The sequence below is a fragment of the Aquarana catesbeiana genome, linkage group LG06 (genome assembly GCF_042186555.1).
Source record: "Aquarana catesbeiana isolate 2022-GZ linkage group LG06, ASM4218655v1, whole genome shotgun sequence".
NCBI classification, from domain to species: domain Eukaryota; kingdom Metazoa; phylum Chordata; class Amphibia; order Anura; family Ranidae; genus Aquarana; species Aquarana catesbeiana.
The window spans coordinates 100,155,526-100,168,188 of record NC_133329.1 but is presented as its reverse complement, the minus strand read 5'-3'; the positions used below and the strand labels follow the sequence as shown (position 1 = coordinate 100,168,188).

The following is a 12,663-nucleotide window of genomic DNA, read 5'->3' as shown; positions in this document are numbered from 1 at the left end:
CACTTACGGTTTATTCAGTCTGTCAATTACCTGTCATCGCCCAACCCGTTTTGTGACGGTCACGTGACTTCCTCAGGGGTATCCCTAAGGAAGTCACGTAACCGTGAAAACACATGTTGGGGTACCCCTGAGAAAGTCATCATGGATGTACACAAAATCGCTGCTTGCAAAAGACTTATAAAAAAAAAAAAACTATTTATCATTTTCCTTCCACTTCACAATGATGTGCCACTTTGTGTTGGTCTATCACATAAAATCCCAATAAAATACATTTACGTATTTGATTGTAGCATTACAAAATGTGGAAAATTTCAGGGAGTATGAATACTTTTTCAAGGCATTGTATGCTTAATGAGGCTGTGAGTGTTAATTTTAAAATTATTATTCTTCTATGCATGTTTGTGGGGGGTGCAACAGGCTTTTTTTTTTTTTTTTTTAAATTTTCGTTGTGTCGGAACACATATACCGTTTGCAGCCACCTACACTAAACAAGTTTTTTTTTTTTTTTCTTTAAAAAGCTGGTAGCACAGGTGATTTTTTTTCTTTTTTCTTTTTTTTACTGTTTGAAGATTTTATAGCTGGATTGGTCTAACTTTTTTAAGGATTACTTGAGTGGTTGCTTACCTTATTAAGACATGTATCTGCATAAGCGGAGCGGACGCAGACCTGTCATCCAGCCGCTACGCTCAAGAATGCGGCTTACAGTAGGTCTTCTATTGGATCAGAACTACACAGGCCAGCCTTCCTCTCCCCACGTGCATCAGTGAGGCTTGGCCACCCATGACCCTGTCGCTGGTTCGCCAGTTTCCCTTGCTTGGACCATTTTTGATTGGTCCTGACCACTCCAGTAATCTAGTTATTACAATTTGGTTCTTGTCAGTCTCTCAAATCATTATGCTTGCCCATTTTCTTCTGCGTTCAACACATCAACTTCTGAGACAACTTGTTCACTTGCTGCCTAATAATATCCCACCCATTTTCAGGCCCCATTGTATCAAGTGATCAATGTTATTCGCTTTACCTGTCAGTGATCATAATGTAATGGCTGATCATTGTATACTATAGGCAATTAACTGGAACAGTTATAGAGATTGGGAAAGTCAGATTAAAATCAGAATTCCTTCTTTGTTCCACTCTTGAGACTCAAATGATTAAATCTAGACCAGGGTTTCCCAGACAGGGTTCCATAAAACCATAGGGTTCCTCCAGCAGTTGCTAGGGGTTCCTTAAGTAAATGGCAATTCCTACCTCTCAGATAAGTTCCCACTGACCCCATTGATCTTTTTGGCTATCTGTAAGGAGGTAGTAATTCCCAATAACCACAAGTGTTAGGAGCAATCTTCCCTCTGACCATCACACTAATGTATCATGAGTTGTAGATCTAGTCATTTCTAGCAAGGGTTCCCTGAAACCACGAAGTTAATTCAAGGGTTTCTCGGTGTTTAAAAGGTTGATCTAGTCGGGGATCAGCATCCTGTAGATCACGATCTACCAGTAGATTGCAGACAGATGACTGGTAGATCTCAGTCTGGGCTCGCTGACCCTCCATCCCATAGCATCAGAGTGCAATGCAGAGAGACTACTTGTAAAGTTGGAGGTGTAGTAGGGAGCAAGTGCCCCATAAGCTGTTTCCTCAGTAGTGCCGGCTCCTGTCCCATGCGGAGAGATATCATCTGCACTTCACCTCTTATCCCCAGAGTGGTGCCAGCAGCAGGAAAGAAGAGATCTTCAGGTCAGTGTGAAGCAATATACTGAGAATAATAGTTTAGGGCTGCTTACGCACTGATGTGCTGCGGTTTACCCACTCCGTGGGTGTAGTGCAGTGTACCTGCAGATTTCCTGAAGGTTTGCTGCTCTTATTCATAGACTTCTATTATATCCTGCTGTTTTACCACCCCCAACTTTACGTGTGAACAAGCCCTGAGGGTGTTACTTCCAAATGCAACTAAGGGCTCATTTTTAAGTGCAGCAGGCACTGCTGCTCCCCTAAAAAGCAATCCAAGTTTGTGTTGACAGGTGGTGAGGAGGCGATATGTTGCCTCCTCACTACATGAGTCAAACCAGCGATTTCCATATTGCGATATAGTAGTATTACAATTGGAGGTTTATATCAGGTGTGAGGAGACGACACTGGGCAACACTGTGCCCAGTGATCTTTGACTTCTCCCGTGTTGTTCAGGTAGATCTCCACCTCTTTAAGGTCTACCACTGATCTAGAAGGTGTCAATGACTGCCAGACAACTATCATTTGCAAAAGTAACTAACAGCAGCTTAATAGTGAGCGTCTGTGTAAATAAGTGGTTAGCATTCAAGCTTTATTGAGCTGGAATGTGGGTTCAGTTCTGTATGTGTAGAGTTTTTGTTCTCCCGGACTTTACATGTCTTCTCCTACAATTCATACTCATACTGGTTGCTTTAGCCGGCTTTTGATTATATGGACTCTAGAATGATTGTGTATTGTAGCAGTGATGTAAAATAGTAAGCTTCTTTAGGCCCCATTCACACCTCAGTGTTTTGTAGCTCGAAGTTCCAAAACGCTGGAGGGGGAAAAAAAAAAATCAATTCTCTATGGAGATGGTTCACATCTCCACTCCAAGTTGCCTGAAGCCAAATGCCTGAAGCTCAAAGTTCTGGAGATTTTTTTTGTAGCTCTAATCGGGCAGATTTGAGCGTCTTTGGTGTGTTTTTATCCTCATAGAAATGAATAGAAGCGCGCTGTTTGTGCGGGGTTTTTTTTTTTGCGTGATTTACTGCTCAAATGAAAAAAAAAAAGTAATATATGAATAAATGTAAAATACACAAATGGCTAAAAATAATCCTAAATAATAAAATAAATTAAGATGTAACAATACATGAATAAGTAATAATTAAAGTGTAAAGTGACTTTACATGTATCACATGCAGATATGCTGCCATTAACCGCTTGCCGACCAGTGCATGATGATATACGTCGGCACAATGGCACGGCTGCGCAAATGGACGTACAGGTACTTCCCCTTTAGGAAGCAGCATTGTGGGCGCGCTCCATGACTGTGCCTGCGGGACCCTCAGACTCGGTGTCCTGCGCTCGTGTCACGGAGCGGCAGAACGGAGAGATGTAAATAAGGCATTTCCCCATTCTGCCTTGTGACATGACAGAGATCTACTGCTCCCTGTCATCGGGAGCAGTGATTGCTGTCATGTCCTAGGTAGCCAATCTCCCTCACAGTTAGAATCACTCCCTAGGACACACTTAACCCCTTGATCGCCCCCTAGTTTTTTACCCCTTCCCTGCCAGTGTCATTTATACAGTAATCAGTGCATTTTTATAGCACTGATCGCTGTATAAATGTCAATGGTCCCAAAATAGTGTCAAAAGTGTCCTATGTGTCTGCATAATGACGCAGTCATGATAAAAATCGTAGATCGCCGCCATTTCTAAAAAAAAATAATAAAAATGCCATAAATCTATCCCCTATTTTGTAGACGCTATAACTTTTGTGCAAACCAATCAATATACGCTTATTGCGTGTTATTTTTTTTGGGGAAAAAAAAAAAAAAAATGTAGAAGAATACATATCGGCCTAAACTGAGGAAAAAAATTTTTTTTTTTTTTTAAATATTGGGGATATTTATTATAGCAAAAAGTCAAAAATAATGCTTTTTTTCCCCCAAAATTGTCGCTTGTTTTTTTGTTTATAGCGAAAAAAAAAAAAAAAAACGCAGAGGTGATCAAATACCACCAAAAGAAAGCTCTCTTTGTGGGGAAAAAAAGGACATCAATTTTGTTTGGGTACAACATCGCACGGCCGCGCAATTGTCAGTTAAATTGACGCAGTGCCGCATCGCAGAAAGTGCTCTGGTCAGGAAGGGGTTAAATTCTTCCGGGGCTGAAGTGGTTAATGAAAGTGTGTGTGTTAGAAATGAACATGAAAAATATCTTTTCTGACACTGCAGCTGTCACATGATCCTTGTGTGCTGGCCAGCCTCAATCTCTTGCAACCAAGATTCCCCTCTGCTGACCGGCTAATGTCACAGGGTAATCTCCGCCTCTCCTGCTTCTCTGCAAAGATGGAGGCTGGCCAGCATAGGGGATCATGTGACCGCATAGCTGTAGTGTCAGAAAAGGTATTTCCCCTATTCATTTCTAACAAATGCTTACGCTTTCATTAATGGCAGCATATCTGGGATTCCTTTCCTATGTGCTGCATTATGCAGTTAAATGGAGACGGGGGGGGGGGGGGGGGGGGCGGGGAGGAAAGCAATCTTATGATGACAGGGAGAGAAGGGGAGAGACTGTCAGGGGAGAGCAGGGCTGCGGATGACGAGGCACGTAAATTGACCACAGTAGTCTGGGCTCAGCAGCTATGATTATTGTGGTCAGCAAAGGCAGGGGGACTCAGGAACTGGCAGTATCAACCAGGTTTATTACCAGTTAGGAAGGGAAGAATTGCACAGCGCAAGCACTGTGCTGTTATTCATGCCTTAAAGTGTAAGTAAACCCCCTTATCGGTTTCAGCTAAGGAAGCTGCCATCTTTGCCTCTGTTTAATCTACAACTGCCATGATGCTGGACATGTGATCAATTATGATACCAGCCATTGGACGGTTTCACAGTTTGGTTAAGAGCACAACCGATGGGAGTGTTATGTTTCGGGCACATGCCGTAAATGCAACTGTTTTATGGATGGGTTTACTTCTGCTTTAAAGGAACAGGACCTTAGTGGGTTTTTTTTTTTTGGTTCACAAACATTTTAACCCCTAACCTTACAAAATATAAAATTATTAATAATATACTAATAAAATAACAAACCCCTAATAATAATTTATTTTGTGTTAGAGTGTTATTATTATTTATTTTTTTTTTTTTTAAGGGGTAGTGGTTAAAGTTGAGGTTTAATTTATTTATTAGTATTTATTGAATTTATTTAATTTTTATTTATGTATTTTACATTTATTTATTCTATTAATAATAATATGTAATAGTAGACAATAAATCCGGTGTCACATTTGGCACCTTGCAGGGGGGAGGTGGGAGCAGATACCTGTCTAATCCAGGTATTTGCTCCCACTTCCAGCGAAAGATCGCTGCAGTATCCGCGGCAATCTACACTATGTCCGGCCCCCCCTCTGCCCCGCCCCCGCTGTCTTATGAGAGAGACGCAGCTCCCCGAAGACAGCAGGGACCACTCAGAATGCACAGCGCAACTCGCGCATTCGCAGTAGGGAGCCGGGCTCTGATTCCCTTACTGAAGATGCCGGGGCCTCCACCCAGAGCCGAGGGAAGGGACGGATCTGGGTGAGGACATCGCGGACGCCCTGGACAGGTTTGTATCCTTATTTTAAAAATCAGCAGCTGTAGTAATTGTAGCTGCTGACTTAATTTTTTTTTTTTTTTCAAGCAGAACTCTGCTTGAACGAAAAAACATTATAATGAATAATAATAAACAAATAAAAGCTAATGGAAAAGCTAAAAAAGTTGAAATACCTAGCAACAAATGATGCAACAGATAAGTTTTCTCTATTGGCTAATAAAAAATCGCCAAAGCTCAAACACTGCATACAAACGCGCAAGTCGCGCATACAAATGCGTGGATGCAGCCTTAGAGATGAGGACTAATGGGAATAATTGTGCAGAATGTTTGTAAATACAGGAAATAAAATTAGTGGCGTCCACCCGCTATGTTTGTGTATTGAGTTACTGAATAGAAAGTCAGTTGTACGCTCTCATTTGGCCATTGAACAAAAAAGTTGCCTTGTGTAGGGGACAGTTCAGGGGCAGTTGGAAAAAAAAACACCCAACTGCTCCTAAACGTCTGTTTAGCAGCAGTGTACATGTAGCCTAAGGCTTTCAAAATGAAACATCCGAACAGCATCATAGATTTCAATATACTATATTTTATATACGCTCACTTTATTGCTAAAATTACTCTGAAATTCAAGACGTAGCTGGGTGTAATGAGATGTCCGCTGCCGCCTTCTGACGGCAGGTGTTCTGTCAGATTATCAAACCTGGTAGCGGTGGAACGCATGTGCGGCTGATGGAACATCACGCCCGTTTGCTGATCTGATGGGTTCGCTAATCTAACAGAACAGTGGACCCATGGGGGTTGGGAGAGAGTCCTCAGCCATGAGTAATCTCCAGATTCGCAAACATGGTAGCGGTGGAACGCATACGCAGCTGCCGGAACGTCATTTACGTTCACTGATCTGATGGGTTTGCTAATTTGATAGAACTCTCGCTGGCTTTGCAGGGCCATTGGCTCCTGGTGCTGTCAATCAAAGACATTGATGGGGGGGTGGAGCCGAGTCCCACTGTCTGTCAATGGATGCAGGCTTACCGTGGGGGCAGTGGACAGAGAGGAGCAGCTAGGAGCGCCAGCAGGGAACCCAGAGAATTGGAGCAGGCAAGTATAGACTTGTTTGTTGTATGTTTTTTTTTTTTTTTTTTTTTTTTTTTTTTTTATTATTATTGTACCTTGACAGTCTCTCTAAGGGTTTGATAAGCCCAGATTTTGAATTCATCCTTTGATAATGTTTCAGACATTATCTGTTTTCCATTAAAGCCCCGCACACAGGGGCAGAATGTCAGGAGACATTTGCTGATACAAAAAATACCAGCTGACATTCTGCCCATGTGTATGTCGGTCCGTATGTGCATACTGGAAAACCAGAAGCTGACCGATTGACTCCCGATCGTTGCTCTCAGCCAATGGCAGAGAGCCCAGGTCGGAGTGTTGGGGGGGGGGGGGGGGGGGGTGGCGGCGCGATGCGTCATCCCCCTGTCAGAACACAACAGCTCAGCGGGGGGGGAGATCGCTGTACTAACCTTGCATGGTTAGTACAGTGTCTGCGACCAGAGCTAACCGTTTTTTTGTTCTTGCAATCCAGCTGGGTTGCATGAAAAAAAAAACGAATAGTGTGTGCCCGACTTAAAGTGGAGTTCCACCCACTTTTACAACTCTTCAGCATCCCTCACTAAACCGCGGCCCATCGCATCATTTCCTGTTTGCAATGCCTTCTGGGAAGGGGTGGCAACTTCCTCTGAAACTGCCATTGCTATGGAAACCTGACCTGAAACCTGTTACACTGCTTGTGGTGCACTGAGCATGTGCGAGATCTGCAAGGATGAGATCCACAAAGAAATAGTCTGGCTTCAGATGGCCACGGCCTGCTGTAAGTTTATAAAATAACAAACTACTGCTATAAACTAACAAAACAGACCTTAGTTTACAGACTAACTTTACTAGAATACATTAAGCTTGTGTATTATAGGGGTATTTTTATTTAAAAAGTATAATTTCGGGCGGAACACCACTTTAAGTGAAGGCGGTTAAGAGCAGACTGACATTTGTCAGCACACAGCTGAATGTCTGTTGTGCATTTCCATGTGTGAAACCCACAATTTGTTTTCATTGCTTCTTTGCCAAATTGGAGGCTAGTATACAAGTAACTACTGAACAACAACTATTGGCTTATAGATGAACCAGCTATTTTTACTTGTACGCTGTCCAATTGATGCTGGTGTGATTATTTGGCACCTGCATGTATGTTGGCGATCCCTGCCTGTTCCCTTATTTATTCTTTTCTTAGCCATGCACATTTTGTTTTGCAGCTAGTATTGATTGGAGCTCCTAACTAAATGGCTTTGTAATTACTTCCCTTGCACATTCCACTTGCATTTTAGTCTTTGCAGTTTCTCACGTGCAGACCAAACCCAATCAGTTTTTGATTAAGCTTGGTGATCCCGCAGCCTAGGCCTGGTCTGCTAGCTGAAAATAAGAATATGTTGCCTTGGAATAAAAAGAATCTTTAAATAATTTGGAACCCTAGTGTTCCTTTTGCATGTAAAAAAACACTGGCAGAGGAAGACAGGACATAAGAAAATAATTATGGCCCACAGTAGGAAGTCTGTCCCCACTAGGAAGATCTCACTTATTGCATCTTCATCGGGAAAGAAAGTGAGGTCAATTCTACCCAACAGGGACACAGATGGTAGTGAAATACTGGCGGGGGTTACATCCCAGAGCCTTAGACTTGAAAGAAGGCTGCCATTTTTTCCTCTGAAAATGCTAGTCATCTTTTTGGCATGGTGATGCCTTTCCTTAGTGTATGTAAAGTAAACTCTTTTGCCCAGTACACACAATGGGAAAATTGAATGAAAAATAACGCTTTAGGAGCGATCTTGCGATAATCTGATCGTTAGTATACCACTTTTGAGAGCCGATCACAACAGTTCATGCTAAATTATCTGAAGGTATAAGCCCAACATTTTTTGTCACACGATAGCAGAACTAACAATTTTCTTTTAATCAGTACAGTATTCATCTGTAAAAAAAAGAAAATCGAGTGACCAAGACTGGACGAGAATTTTATGAGAATTTTACGAGAATTTTCATAACACTAGTAACCTATTTGTTTTCAATATGAGACTAGCATACAAAAAAATAAATTAAAAACAGATGATCATTTGTCTGATATTCTCATCGTGTCTACTTGGCATTTATCTTTGCTTTTGGCTAGAGATGAGAAGAGTTAAAACCTATCCTTTTTGCTGTCCCAGGGACACAGCAGGAAGTGAAGTGATATGCCCTCTTAGGCCTGATTCACACCTATGCAGTTTTAGTGCTTTTTGCATTTTGCAGATTTGCACTACAGTCCATTTAACATGGTTTCCTATGGAACACGTTCTGTAGTGCAGATCTGCAAAAAGCACTAAAAATGCATAGGTGTGAATCCAGCCTTAGACCGTTGTCACCAAAACAAGTGTTCCCATCAGCATTTTTTCCCCCTCAACTGTTTCTATGATGGCTCAAAAATTGTTTGATTTCCATTCCATTTTGTGCCAGAGACAATGTTCACCAGGACAGATAGAGGGTGATTCTCCCCAGCAGGGACATAGACAGCAATAAAGGACTGACAAAGGTGCCATTTCCTACACTGCCCAATAATAGGAAAAAAGTTTTGATTTTTACATACATTTTAAGGCCTCATGCACATGATAGTCCTGTTTGCGCATTTACGTTTTTCCGATTTATTTTTATTTTTTTATGTATTTGCGGCTATTTATGCAAATACACAAAAACGTATTCTCGCGTTATTCTGCACAATATGTAAATGCCCATTTGTGCGCATTTGCACACATGAGGCGTAAATTGCTGACCAAAAAAGCTGATTTTTTCCATTTTATTATTTTTTTTTTTTGCTGAAGAATGCACAGCGTGGCTTGCATAGACACGTTACAATTAATGGGCTGTATTTCAGCTCTGTAAAAAAAAAAAAAATGTGCGTCTTCGTGCTGTTACTTTGAATAGCTCAAATGTACCAGAGCACACCGCAATTCAAAATTTGTGTAGAAGTGTGCTATGCTACAAATCAAATGCAGCAAGTCCTACATTTTCATGCCTTGGGGTGCGTTCTAGTCCATTTTGTTTTTGTAAATGGGCTTCCACAAATTACAGTAATAGTCATATTGTAGTGTGGTCTGTCCTGGTTTGAATGGACCCTTATATGTATATTAACCCTAACAAGTATTACCTCACCCCCCCCCACATACAGAAGTCTGTAGTTGTGAATGGAGTGCAAGTATGGCAATGCCAATGTATTTGTAGTCCATTAACCACTTGCTTACTGGGCACTTAAACCCCCTTCCTGACCAGGTCAATTTTCAGTTTTCAGCGCTGTCGCACTTTGACAATTGCGCTGTCACGCAAAACTGTACCCAAATTAAATTTTTATCATTTTTTTCACACAAATATTTTTTTTGGTGGTATTTAATTACCACTGGGTTTTTTATTTTTTGCTAAACAAATACATTTTTTTTTTTTTAAAAACAATGTCTTTCATAGTTTGGTAAAATATTTTGCAAACGGGCAATTTTTCTCCTTCACTGGTGGGCGATTCTAATGAGGCGGCACTGATGGGCGTCTCTAATGAGGCGGCACTGGGGAGGCAGCTTTGAGGCGGCACTGGGGAGGCGGCTTTGAGGCGGCACTGGTGGGCACTGATCTGGAGGCACTGGTGGGCACTGATCTGGAGGCACTGGTGGGCACTGATCTGGAGGCACTGGTGGGCACTGATCTGGAGGCACTGGTGGGCACTGATCTGGAGGCACTGGTGGGCACTGATTAGCAGCACTGGTGATTACTAAGGGGACTGATGTCCCTCTAACAGAAGCTGGTTAACGGCTTTCTTCTTTTCTTCACGCTGACAGCATGAAGGAAAAAAAAGCCGGAGATCGGCTTCTGCCTACTTCTGTGATCAGCTGTCATTGGCTGACAGCTATTCACGTGGTAAAGGGCCCGTTGTGATTGGCCTTTTACCATGCGATCAGCTGAGCGCACAACAACTCGGCGATCACAGAGCGTGCCAGAACGGGAGGACGTCTTTGTACGCCCTGCCGGCATTTTAAGCCCATGCTGTAGCCGTCTTTTTGCTATAGTGCGGACACAAAGTGGTCAATACTTCCTCCATCTCCAGAACAGAAGGTTTGTATTCTGATTTGGACCTGAGCTGTAGGAAGACCTTGCATTTTTTTTCCTGCAAAAAGTGGAATTCAATTTTATCAGTGGCGGGAGAGGTCACCCGCCGCGCTCCGGCTGTCCCTGCCGCTTACCAGTAGCAGCGGAGACGACCGTGTCCTCTCCCGTGGATGCCTGACTGCCGACTGAGGGGAAGATGGCCCCGCTTGGCTCCATAGCATGGGAGGGCGGAAGCGACGTCAAACGTCACTTCCTCCCATAGCTCTTAAAGGAGAATTTTATTTATTTTTTATTGCATTTTAGTGTGAATATGAGATCTGATTTTTACCCCAGATCTCACATTAAAGAGCTCCTGTCATGCTTTTTTTCTATTATCAAAGGATGTTTATATTGCTTGTAATAGGAATAAAAGTGACCCAATTTTTTTTTTTTTTTTTTTTAAGAAGACAGTGTCAAAATAAAAAGTAACATAAATAAGAGAAAAAAAAAAATTTTTTTAAAGCACCCCATCCCGACGAGCTCGCGCGCAGAAGCGAACGCATACATGAGTAGCGCCCACATGTGAAAATGGCGTTCAAACCACATCTGTGAGGTATCACCGCAGTCGTTAGAGTGAGAGCAATAATTCTAGCCCTAGACCTCACCTGTAACTCAAAACTGGTAACCTGTGGACATTTTTAAACATCGCCTATGGAGATTTTTAAGGGTAAAAGTTTGTTGCCATTCCACGAGCAGGCACAATTTTTGAAGCGTGAAATGTTGGGTATCAGTTTACTCGGTTCAACATTATCACATATCAAAACATATATCACAATATAAAAAAAAAAATTGGGCTAACTTTACTGTTTTATTTTTTTATTCAAATAAGTTTATTTTTTCCCCAAAAAAAAGTGCGCTTGTAAGGCTGCTGCACAAATACGGTGTGACAGAAAGTATTGCAACGACCACCATTTTATTCTCTAGGGTGTTAGGAAAAAAATATATAATGTTTGGGGGTTCTAAGTAGTTTTCCAGCAAAAAAAATGATCTTAACTTGTAAACAACAAGTGTCAAGAAGAGGCTCAGGGCTGAAGTAGTTAAAGTGTAGAGACTGAAACAAAAAGCAAGGGGCAGGGAAAACTGCCCAGCAGTGCAAAGCTCCAGAGGGATTAATAACTACCCTGGCGGTATGATTGTCAGATTTTTACGTCTCAAAGCGGTACAATGTTTTATATATTAGGCCTGTAATTCTTATTAATAACACACTTAAATCTGTCCAAACAAGCGTCTAGTAGACATCCCGGGTATGATAAAATTTGAAACACAAATTCATAAATTACAATATAATTAACTATAAATAATAAAAAAAAAATAATAAAATTAATTTCCCCACGATTCACTATCGCTCAATTCTGCAAGTTTTTTAATTTACTATCGCTGTTTTCTAGCTGGTCTCAAACCACTTTTGACGTAAAGGGACACTTTTTGGTTGCCATGGACAATCTCAAGTTTCCAAGCAGAAAGAACAGTATATATACTATAGAACTGAATGCAGGGCACTGGACAAAGCACTAGGGACAAAAGGGAGGTGAAATTATTGTATACAGTAATGTAATCTGTAAGATTACAGGGTACTGTATGTGTTTATGTATTGTGTGTGAGGCATCGGGCGGAGGACACAGCAGGGGGAACATCGCAGGATCCTGGGGACAAGATAAGTAACCTGCACCAGGATCCTGAGATGCAATCCCGAGTGTGGCTTGGGGTTACCGCTAATGGTACTGAAATTTAACCCCCGAGCCACACTCGGGAATTCCGCCAGGGAGGTTAAGCCCACTGCAAAGCAAATATTGTATAAAATGTGAAGATGTTAAAACGGGCCACACGGCATCTCCTCAATTCATGTCAACTGCCCTCTGAAAAGTGGTCCACTGTAGAGTACTCTTCAGAGGGCAAAGTCTGTATAAAATATGCTAAGTGTGGTGGAAATGACCTCATTGGTATGATAAAAGGATCTCAAAGAAATGGTATGTGTGACAATGTAATAAACTATAAAAGATGTTTGCAGAAGTTACAAAGTGAAAACTGAAAGACAAACTTTAAACAATGAGGTGGGTAGCCCAGTTGACTATACACATTGTTGACTACGCTACGGCAGTTGCACCTGTTTTTTTTTTCTCCCACTTTTTGTTTTTAAACCTTAAAGCGTATACCAGGCATTGGCT

General features: G+C 41.7%; 1 protein-coding gene across 5 annotated transcripts in view; it reads left to right on the top strand.

The window, feature by feature from the left end:
* Positions 1-12,663, top strand: part of TNRC6A (trinucleotide repeat containing adaptor 6A) — a 168,680-nt gene that overhangs the window by 70,837 nt on the left and 85,180 nt on the right. The window lies entirely within an intron of this gene.